A 12,579-nucleotide genomic window follows, 5' to 3' on the forward strand; every position below is an offset into this window, starting at 1 on the left:
TCCATTGTTTACAAATTGTTTTCAAAATAGTTAAACATTAGAGAAATCCTAGTAATCATAACATATAATATGAGGAGGTGCACAATCATGTATTCACCTTCCCGTGGTCATCCGAAGTACCTGAAAAAAAAAATCCACAACAGTAAGCATGAAGCTTAGTGAATTCCCCCCAAAATACTCACACAAAAATAACACAAATATAATAATAGACTACTATGTGCCCAATCAACCATCGGGTTGGAATGGCCCAAGCTCTCAACCATCAAGTTGGAATGCCAACATACTACGGGTCCAATCATCCTCGGGAGAGTATACTGTGACAACCCGAAATTTAGGGCTATTATTATAATCGCCAATCTATCCGTGAATCTCTTGTTTATCCGAATTACTGAGTTTTAGTGCATCTAAAGTAAAATAAATAATTGTATTTCAATTATGACATGATGTCAAATGATACCTTACTTTCAAATGTGTAAACTGTCAACCGAATCAAACTGCTTAAACGACAACGCTAATTAATGCATTAGAAAAACTAAAAATTTACATTAAGTAGTTTTAAGCAAAACAAACATTAAAATATTATAGCACATGTTCCCCTGTTTCCGAAAATATAAAGAATGTCCAAAACGGAGTTCGTATGCAAAAGATACGACAGTTTTAAGAAAATAGACAATAAAACACTGTTTTTCTTTAATCGCGTAAAACTAAATCGATCCGTTGAGGCACTTACGCTTTGCCGACGGGATTTCCGAGAGCGCCTTTGGACTCAGGTTATAGTCTATTATGTAATTCCACACTCGAAATATTTTTATGAAAATATTCACAAAAGTCGCGAAAACAGACACCGCGAGCCGTTTAAACGCAAAACTTTAAATGTAATTTCCCGGAGTTCTGTAACTCCAAAAATTAATCCGTTTAATGTTCTGGAATCCTTGAATTAAACTCTATTTAACGGTACATTCGGAAAAATTTCTCGATACCCGAGTCCCGATACCCAAAAAAAATAGTCAACTTTTGGACAATTAATGGGGGTATAGCCTATGTGGGGCCCACCAAGGTCTTGTCTAAGAGATTGACCAGCCACACTCTTCTTGGCTGTCCAAACCCACGTGGACATGCTTTCTCCCTTCTCCTTCCCTTTGTGTACAAGCTTCTCCAAGATAGTACAAGTATGGTCTTTTAAGTATGGCTAAAAATGGATGAGTGTATACCTTTTAGCTATAAATAGAGGGCATTAGTAGCTCTCAATCCACACAAACTCCAGCTTCTTCTTCCTTACATATCTCCTTCCATATCTATCTATCTCCTTGGATTGAAACATCACCACAACACCATCCTAAGACCACCAATTCACTATCATTCTACTACCTTAACCCTCCTTATAACCCCTTGTTCATCAACAAATACCTAGCCTCCATACCTCACTGCTTTCCAGATCAAAAGGAGGAAGAAACACGAAGTCAGCCACCACACTGCCACCCATCGCCAACTCCTGTTTATTATTTTTGTTGCCGCTGTAAGTAACGATCACCCCCACCACCATTTTTAATTTGTACGTCCCTTGTGTTTCTCGTTCGTAAACTATCATAAAACAAATACCATAATTTTACTTTTTATCAATTTTTTTTAGTATGATACATACGCATTTGATCAGGAAGGTGATCAAACCCCATCAAAACTTCATTTCATATTAATTGTAATAGCTCTCTCCGAAAAATCTTTACAAAAACAAGTAGAAACTCCAAACTTGCATTTAAAAATAAACACTTTTAGTCCTTCTTCCATTCTAAATTAATTATTTACACCCTCCCTTGGATATTGATATCTAAATTGCTCCCATCGATTTTGTTTTAAATACATGCCATCGATTTTGATAGTAAGTGGTTCAAACATATACCAAACTTGCATTTCCAAATTAATTCAATATAGCCATTTCGAAAATCCTTTGCAAACATAGTCCAAAAGCTTTAAATTCACAACATATGATCACTCGAAAAACTGTAAAAATAAGTAAAGATCAATTAATTTTCATTTCATTTATTTACATTGCAACCTTCTCATGAGTTTTATTTACAAAAGAAATCCAACGACAAACATAGAAATAAAATAAATCATTTTAACTCTTATTTGGAAATTATTAACAAACTTAATCTCATTTAAATTATTTAAATTAGCAGATGGGTCATGTGCTTTAGTTAAAATACCAATTAACCTTTCACTTATTAATTTATGTTAATATTTTCTAGGAAGCTAAATAAATCTCGATACAACACCACCGTTTTTATGCAATACCAATCACACGGAAATAGTATTTATTATGCTACTATTTACGGTACGGGGAATCTGGTTTGAAGGGCCGCATGGGTTGCTGGATTTCAGAAGTGCTATAATGCCAAAATGGTCCTGCCCTCGGTGTTTCATGTCTGGCCCTCGTCTGTACATGATAGTACGTGTATTAAGTAATATTTACCATACGAAATACACAAAAATATCACTGTTTTGTGTAAATACTTTACCACTTTTAGAAATAATTGTTTAAACGCTTACATATTAAGTAAACAAAATCGTTTTAAACCTCAATAGCTACATATGTTATGTTGTAAAGATAATACAACTAATAAAAATAACATATACGTTTTGACTAAAATTATGCTATGGCTGTATAGCCGGTTATCAACTTGGTAGTTTCATTATACTTCATACATAGATAAAAAAAATATATAGGTTTATATATTTTTACGAGTTATATAGCTCGTATCTTAGGCTCAATTATGTGCTTGTACTCAAAGTTTTATCAATTGTTTATACAAGTATTGTACTCTTCAATGTGTACGCTTATCAAATATACTTGTGAATTACCTGTTTATCCGTATCTGCGGTTATTAAGTTCAACCTTGGCAGATAACTTAATCCGTATATTCGTATATCTGTTTATGACATAAATATATAGGTTATACATTTATACAGGTTATAGAACTTGTATCTTAGGCTCATACATGTGCTTGTGTACACCATACTAAGTTTTGTCAAATGTTTAAACAAGTATCGTACACTTTACATGTATGCTTATCAAATATACTTGTTGTTTATCCGTATCTGCTGTTGTTAAGTTCAACCTTGGCAGATAACTGTATCCGTATATCCGTATGTTTTTTTATCCGTATTTACGGTTGTGAAGTACAACCTTGGTAGAAAACTTTATTCGTTACCTGTACAACCATGGATTTGGTTTCTTTCAAACACAATTTTAAGTATGGAATTACTAATGGAACATAATGTTTTGGCATCAAAGATTTATTACAAACACAGTTTTAAGTATGGAATTACTTATGAAACATAACGTTTCGGCTTTCAAAGACTCATTACAATCATAGTTTTACGTATGGGTTTACTTATACAAACTATACATTTTGGCTTTTAAAGACTCATTGCAAACACTATTTTAACTGTTGTTATACATACAAAGATAATACTTTTTAGACTTACTAAAAGTAATACTGCGTTAGCAGAAAACCTGTGACACTCACAAACCTTTGTGTTGACTTTCAAAATTACATTTATTCTTAGGGGATCATTAGCCAGGCATTCAGACAGAAGATTAGCTGTGGATTGCAGACGACCTAGCTAGCTTGTTGTTGATATCTGTTTACCTGTTTAATGCAACTAATGTACTATTATTATCTGTAAGAACCCTGTATTCAAACTTAATGATGGAATACAAAAGTTATTTTGTTTATCGTTGTACTTGTGCTATATATTCAGTTTATCTGTGATCCATGAACTTAGTCCCGCTCCCGGCGTGTTCCACCTTGGTCGGGGGTGTGACATATACCCTCGACCCTCAACCATCGGGTTGGAAAGCCCACATACTATGAGTCCAATCATCCCCGGGATGTAATACTCTCGGTCCACAACCATCGGGTTGGAATGCCCACATACTATGAGTCTAATCATCCTTGGGATGGAATACTCTCGGCCTATAACCATCGGGTTGGAATGCCCACATGCTATGAGTCCAATCATCCTCGGGATGGAATACTCTTGGCCCATAACCATTGGGTTGGAATGCCTACATACTATGAGTCTAATCATCCTCGGGATGGAATACTCTCAGACCACAACCATTAGGTTAGAATGCCCCGGTCTGTTAGCTCATGCACAAAGTAGAAAAGCCGCAACCACCAACCAAACATATGCACATATATCAGATAATCACATAACATTCTACAGATAGTCAAACCGATCTACAGATCACTAAGTATAGTAACATCCTATCTACTAGTACAACGATCTAACAAATCACATCAGTATTAAAGTAGGATAACAATCCAAAGGGTCGGCCTTGGTTCCTTCGACCCTTGAGTATAGTGAGGAAAAATTACCTCACAAGTAGTGTTAAACCGATACGATCAAATCCCAACTCACAGCTCCGAACTCAGCTTCCTGTAACCACCATGTGACTAATTTCATTAAAATCTCGAAATACCAGAAATACCTTTAAAGTCAAACTTGGTCAACCATGGTCAAGATCAACAGTCAACAATCAAGATTAACAGTCCATGTTTACCTAACTCATAGAGTGCATCTAGCAACTCGTCGAGTTCCTTCAGTGCTCAGAAAACCGGGAAAAACCCTAGCCAACTTGCCAAGTATCTCATCAAATCATTGAGTTTGCTCAGTATCCAGAAGACGGGAAAACTCGATCCAACTCGTCGATTTGGCAGAGCAACTCGTCGAGTTTTCCTAGCCTTAATGCATTCAAACACTTCTAAGCAAAACTAGAGCCCCAAACTATAGATCTGGCCCCTTAGGACTAAAATATCACATAAAGTTGCTAGCTTTACGTCCTTAAATGGCATCAAGAGGGATAAAACACTCAATAATGCTTATCAAGGGACCTAGGGCATGAAGGAGGGCCAAGGCTTAATAAAGTTGGCAACCTTAAGTCCATAGAGGCCATGAGGTGTCCAGATCTGAACCCATGGCTTCATAACATGCTCAAATCCACGAATGGTCCCAAATTAAGATAATTATGGCCATAACTTTTAAAAGAAGAGATCTAATAAGAGGATGATCAAGATAATGACTTTATACCTCCAAGTAGCTACAACAACACTAAAAATATCAGATCTAAAGCTTCTCCCTTCAACCTTGCACCACCAACCTCAAGGTGCTTTTAGAAAAGCACCAAAGAATACTCTTTAAGCTCACATACACTCAATATGGGGAAGGAGCCATGATTAGGGTTTTCTATGGACTGAGGGGATGATGAGGGAGGCCACCAAATGAGTCATAAGTTCTTTAAATAGGGTACAAAACCCTGAAAATTAGGGTTTCATAAACAATCGTCAACTCGTCAAGTTTTTATAAACAAGTCGTCGAGTTGAGAACTTCCAATATATCGAGTCTGAGTCCATTAACTCGTCGAGTTCCAAAGAATAATTCATCTTTAAAGCAATAAATCTTATACCTGAGAATCAGGATGTTACAACTCTCTCCCAATTGAACTAGGCTTCGTCCTTAATATTTTTAGTGCAACTAACAGTGATAAATTTACTTGTTTAATACGCGCATGATAACATGTTAATAGGTACTTAGAATAATCATAATCAAAAGCATACAATAAAATAACTCGACATAATAATAAATGAAAACATAGCAGTAACGATGTTAGACATCGCCCTGGCCTCATCCGACGTCAGATGAAAAGTATGACCCCTTGCCTTTTATTCCTCAACTCTCCCTACCATCCATCTGTAATCCTCAAAGTAGTTGGGGTAGGTGACTACACAGGACTGGCAGCAAGCAAGGGACATCGAGAATTTACATGGACCACCTTATCACAATTGTAACAAATATTGGTGCTTAGTACTGGGGCCTACCAACGATAATCCCTCACATAGTGCCCCTCCTTGACACATTTGTGGAATCTAGTATCTAATAGACAAAGACCATAATGCGCCTTCCCGCACTTGCCACAAGTATGAAACCTCTATCCTCTTGGTTGCAAAACAATGGGTTTAAATCATTTTGTCGCAGGATGTGGTTGCACTAGAGGCTACCTCTCCTCGCTCGTTCAAATATCAAATGCAATCTCCCCCTGCATGTGGCCCCCTGAAGCTCAGAGAGGGTACTGTATTGCAAGGTAGACACAAACTGTCGAATATATGTCTTGAGCATGATCAAGTATTGCGTCATTCAGGCATGCTCCTGAGTAGCATACTTAGGATAGAAAAGAACATGATCAAGTATTGCGTCATACAGGCATGCTCCCAAGTATTGCGTCATTCAGGCATGATCGAGTATTGCCTCTCAGTAAATATCTTGGTGATCTTCATCACCGACTTCATCGTCTACCTCAATGACAGATACTCCTGAGCTGACATCTCCCTCTCCAGTAAGGGAACATACATAGTTTGAAACATCTTTGAGAACTACTACCAAGTAACAATAGTCCTCTACTTAGGACTATAAGAACCGGTCACCAGGTTCCACCAGTCCTTACATCGAGACAAAGAAGGTTCAGGGTGCACTTGACATTCCAGACCAACGGATAGGAATGGGTGAACATGTTGAATTAGGTGTCTAATCCCATAACTATAATTGGTATGTACTTAACCCGAGAGTAGCATGGTCTATTTGGGTTGCCTTCACCAGAACAATCTGATATGATGGATATTTGAGAAAGAGGTTATTTATGATTTATTAATATATTAGAAGTATAATATATTAATTAAGAAATCATAATATTTAATTAGTATTGATCAAGAATTAATTTGGAATTAATTTAGTGATCAAAAGAGGCTGATTAAATTAACGGGGACTGATTATGTAAATTAGTGATATATATATATATATATATATATATATATATATATATATATATATATATATATATATATATATATATATATATATATTATTTGGGCTATTGATCCATGATGGGATAAGTTTATATAAGTATCCATGAAGAGTTAGCCCACATGAGATATGGATCATAACCTAAGTGTATGGATTAGGGTTTACCCATGACTCTTGGAATCCTACAATATATAAATGTCACCCCTTAGCCAAAATCGGGACCCTAAGGATTCTAAGAGAATCATAGTTGATTTTAGAGTTTCTAGCCTCTCTCTCAAATTTCTCCTTTGTACATGGTATTTGTGAACCATTTGAAGCATCACACTTGAGGTGCTAAGCTCTTGAAAGGCCAAAACTACAAGCCACAATAAAGAGGTATGCTTCTAATTTGATTTTATGATTCATGTACCAAAATTGTATGCTATTTGTAAGCTTCATGCTTTGGAAATTTTATTGCATGTATAACTAGAGAAAACTTAGATCCAAAGCTATTAAGGTTGTATGTGCACCATAGGAGTGTTACTAACACAAAGCCCAATAGTGGTATCAGAGCCATTAGTAGTTTTCTGTTATATAGTTGCATTGTTCATTATTAAAAGTTGAAGTAAACTGAAAATGGCCTTCTGCTAGGTTGAACTCGCCTAGTTCATTGATGAACTCGACGAGTCCAAAGCCTGGATCAACAGGTTGCATTGGCAGATGGATGATTTTTGTAATTTTTGACCTGGATTGGATTAGAATCACTACCACAAACTGTTTTGTGTCATAGAATCTATTTTTTCTGATATGGTAGTGATTATACTCATGCAATCAAAAGATAATTGTCAAAGTTTTAAGATAATTGTTGTTTTATATGATAGACAAAGTCACTTGTAAATTGTTGATTTGATATTATCATGCTATATGAGTTTAGTTAGATCAATCATGAATTATATGATAATTTTATTTGTTGAAATTGATCTAAATGTTTTTAATGAGTTCCATAACTTGTCCTCAAGTTATGGAACATGAAAAGTCTCATCCATTAAAATAACATTAAACTCATAAGTTATGGAAATGAAGAGTGTTGAAGAGTTTCAAAACCTGCCCTCAAGTTTTGGAATTTGAAAGGTTTAATTAAAAAGTTTTAATTTGAAATATTGAATTCTAAAACATCTAGTAATTGAAAGGTTTCAGAAGATGCAACTCTTGGGTTCATAACTTAAAAATTGATTAAATAGTTTAAATTTTAAATTTTTAATAACCTAGATGCTTTGAATAGTTCAATTACACCCTATAGACTTTATTAAATTGAATAAAATGTTTAATTAAAAGAGAATTAATAATTTCATAATGAAATGGTTTAAGTTTAATTAAATTAAGAGTATAATTTATTAATAGATTAAACCAATTAGTATTTTAAAAAGTTTAAAATACACCCTTATACTGTATAAAATTAAAAGTTTAATATATTATATATGTATAAGTAAAATGTCAGTCTTACCGTTAGTAGGTCTCATTCACGAAGCCGGTCTATAAGGGGGGGGGGGGTATAAGGTTACTGCCTATAAAATGGTGGTTTAATGGGTGTCCACTCTCACTCACCGCTTCCTTGACTGGTGGAGGGTCGTTAGCCGAATGGGTAGGATAGGAAATTAATTCTCATTAAAAGTATAATGAAATACCAAGTAACTAAATACTTTTATAAATTCCCAATCTTAGTTACTTAGGAAAAATGTGAATTTGATGCTAACCCATGAAATTGCACATTGCACCTTATTAGTTGTTAGTGGAGCGTGTGTGGTTAACCGACATACTAATCTGGGACTAATGAAGGATGTCAATGGGTAGCTCAATGTTAATCATGGATCAATGGAGCGTGTGTGGTTAATCAACACATTGATTAGGTGATTTGTAACATTAAGTGTACCAGGCTAATTTGCATGGTTATTCACACCTTCTTTGTGATCCTCGGCATCCTAGTCACCAACTTGAAGGACATAATCGAGATTTAAACATGCCATTGAAAAGTTCAATGAATCTCAAAGAATATAGGAATTTCATTTCATTTAAAACCAAAAATTCTTTTTCTTTTTTTATGGTGGAAATTGGTAAATCGTCATTTACCTACCTTCAAATATTTTACAATTGGATTACGACATCCCTCTTCTGAATTGTAGAATATTGTGTTGGGTCCTAGCCTTAATATTTCATTTTGGGTGTTATATTAAGGACTTAAATCAACTAACTTGAATTTCTCCCATTATAGATGTCTAAGTCAGATAATTATGGTCTACCTTATCCTTTTGGAAAAAGCTTTCTTTATAAAGATGATATTCCACAAGAAAATCAAGATGAAAGATTAATCCCTTCTTCGTGTTGTAGTGGAACTTCACTTCGTCCACCTCCTTCAATAATTCTCCTAACCCACAAGTTCAAAGACTTGAAAAGTTCAAGGTCACTCAAGCCCTATTGGCTAGCAAACACCAAGATGGAAGGTATGTGAGTGCACATGTCTTGGAGATGAAGTCACTCATTGACAGGCTAGGAATGTTAGGAGTCCTTGTGTCGAGGAAGTTGGTTGTTGACTTGGTTCTTCAATCACTTCCTAAGTCATACGGTGATTCATTAAAGATTACTATATGACAGACCGCGACATGTCTCTTATCGATCTTACCTATTTGCTAATTGCAGATGAATCATCAATGATTTGGCGCACTGGTAATGCAAATTTGATTAGAAGATCTACTTCCCAAACCTCCATGGACATTAACAATGGAAACATTAGAAGTCCATAAAAGATTTTTCTTTCCAAGGGAATGGGAAAGGCTAAGTTTGAGACTGCCACTTGTACCATTCCAAAAGAATCTGTTTGCTTCTATTGCCAAGAGAAAGGGCATTGGTTGCGAAGTTGCTGTATCTACCTGAACGACCACAATGATGGTAAAGTCAAAATGTTTGACTCTGCTTCATGCTAAATCTGATATGGATTTCGATCGTATGGTATGATGATCAGATTTTTGAGCTACTACTTAAGAGTTATGATAGATTGTTTATAAATATTTAGTAACATAGTTTTCATTTGTAATTGCATTGTAATGAAAAGCTTTTCCACATATTATAAATAAATAATTTTTTTTGAAATTTATCTTGTTTTGTATATCCTTTCAATGACATTTGTGAAAATCGATGTTTGTATGTTTCTGTTATTAGCAATGTTGAAAATGGATTTGGTTCTTCTGTTTGTTGTAGTGTTCAAATTTTCCAATTCAGGAAAGATTCTTATCACCCAAGTTTTAGTTAGGTAGAAACTTGGAATCACGCAACTTGTATTGTGTGATGTATGAGAACCTTCGTCTTTGGGAAATTATGACTAATTCCTTGTTCACATATATATATGTGAGTCAAGTGAAGGACTAGGGGATCGGGTACACTTGATTGTGCACTGGTCAGGTCTACCACAAAGAACGATAAGACTATTCGTCATGATTTACTAAAAGTTTAGTAAATATGGTTATGCTTACAAGATTAAGTGTAATTCTAAATCATTGAAAAAGTTTCAATGTATAGCAGAACGAATAAGAAGAATCAAATTAGATAGAAAAATAAAAGTTTCTCCAATCTGAAAAGAAAGGAGAGTACTTGAGTAGTGTGTTTTATGATTATTTTAGTGATTATAGAACCATATCACAATTGATCCTCTAAAGTGCACTTGTATAGCTAAGAAGAGGAATCGTGAATTGTTGAAATAGTTAAATCAAAAGGTGAATCATACTTCGTTCCAAAATCTAGTCTTAGAGTAATACTCCAAGATTGTAACTTGAGTGACATAATCTTAAGAAAGATTTATAAAACTTATCAAATGTAGAGTAAAATGTTTCTTACCCTTGTACATATGAAATTAGAAAGTTGTGATGTTTTGGAGAAAACATGTAGAAGTTATTTAATCGAGAAATGAAATGAAATCATAGTAGAAACAATTCAAGAACACAGAGAGTAAATTGAATCCGTTTTCAGCCCATATTATGCTTTAGTGATATAGGGTGTTCTTAGACAGAAAGGTTGCAAAAGTTCTCTCTAACTCTAATATCGATCCCTATTTATAGGAAAACACAAGCATATAAAAAATACATGGGATTGGAACACTATACTTCGTAGCATAAGTGGCCTTTTAATAACATTACTAACTAACGAAACTATACACTAAAATTCAACACCTTACAACTAAGTTTGACATCTACATTCTACCCTTTTGTGAGCAGTGATGAATCAGTTCAGTAACACTTTCGTACCTTGATGAATAATCCTTCTGATCTCAACATACCAGTTTACAATCATGAGAATTTTTGCCTTCTCTTTGTCGTGGTTTTTGTTGCAGCTCTTCATCCTTACCAAGATATTAGCGTAATGTGATGTTATGTATCTTTCTACATCACACACCTGAAACAGGAATTTAGAATCTTTTCCCTTTTTGTTTTTCCCTACAAAGCAATTCCTAACGGTTTCAATGTAATCTCTCTATCTTCAAGCTTATTGATATTCACCTTTTTCATCAACATGGTTTGAGGAATTTCGATTTCCTTTCCCAAAACTTTAGCCAACTCAACATCAGTTAAAGCTAATGAAGCATAATATCCTTCAATGAAGCTTCGAAACATCCACACTCTTCATGATTAAATCCACCACTAAAAGATCATGCATGTTCATGAAAGGGAAATCAGCAACAGAGAAGACAAATGTGACATTATTTGCTCGAACAACATGAAACCTATAGTTTTGTAACATGCCTTCAAACACAACATCCTTTGTAATGCCAAGAACTCTGATTATCTTGATTAACAAATATAACTCCTCCTCTTTCTTCCCCAGTACAACATGAAAACGAAATTTCATGTGTCTATACTTAGTCTTATTCTTATACTTATCTACAACTTCGAATTGTTCTTCTAGAAACATCATTCTATTCAATGGAAAATCTAACTCGTTCATTAGTGAGTTGGTAGTGTCAAAGCTTCTCCTTGGTATCTTTTCGAAATCATGCATCTCCTCAGAAATAGTCAAAGCTAAAATATATTCATAGTGATATAGCTTTGTTGGATCACCTTTGTCAAGACCAGTAGGATCATTTGCACGTTATTGAAGAATACTCTGGATTTGTCTTTGTTTTGCCATTTCAGCTTCCTGAACAACCTTCTTTTCTTCTTTTGACAACTCCTGACTTACGCATTTTCCTTTGTCTTTGTCTTGTTAACTTAGATTTGGCTTTGATGAACTTAACTCTCCACCAGTAGTTCCAATAATAATACGCTTTGTGATAGGCCTTGTTGTTATTGTTGATTTAGTAACAATCGAAGTTCTTTGTGCACATACAACCCTAAATACCTTGGATCTATGTTTTCACTAATTATACATGCAAATGGTTTCCAAGTTATTAATCTTACATCTAGCATGCATTTAACATAGAAATATAATATACTAGTTAGCATGACAGACCTTTGGATGGAGCTTGAATTCTTGGTGTATTTGGCCTTAAAGAGCTTAGCCCTAATAGCGTGGAAGCCTGAAATTGAATCACAACACACCATGGACAAAGGATGAACTTGAGAGAGAATTTTGTGCACACACCATGAACTCTAAAAAGATACAAGTGGCGATTTTGGGCAATGAAGTATCTATTTATATGTGGGATTTCTAGGGTCATGGATATAACCCAAATCCATACCCATGGGTTTTATGATC

At 34.9% G+C, this 12,579-nt stretch overlaps 1 long non-coding RNA gene across 1 annotated transcript; it reads left to right on the forward strand.

Moving 5' to 3' along the window:
* The first annotated feature begins 1,209 nt into the window (after positions 1–1,209).
* LOC145012091 (uncharacterized) lies at positions 1,210–3,736 on the forward strand. Its single transcript, XR_013664379.1, has 2 exons — positions 1,210–1,516; positions 3,568–3,736. It is a non-coding gene; the product is annotated as an uncharacterized LOC145012091 (long non-coding RNA).
* Positions 3,737–12,579: the final 8,843 nt, after the last annotated feature.

This window comes from Lactuca saligna, chromosome 8 (genome assembly GCF_052625555.1).
Source record: "Lactuca saligna cultivar CGN05327 chromosome 8, ASM5262555v1, whole genome shotgun sequence".
NCBI lineage: Eukaryota > Viridiplantae > Streptophyta > Magnoliopsida > Asterales > Asteraceae > Lactuca > Lactuca saligna.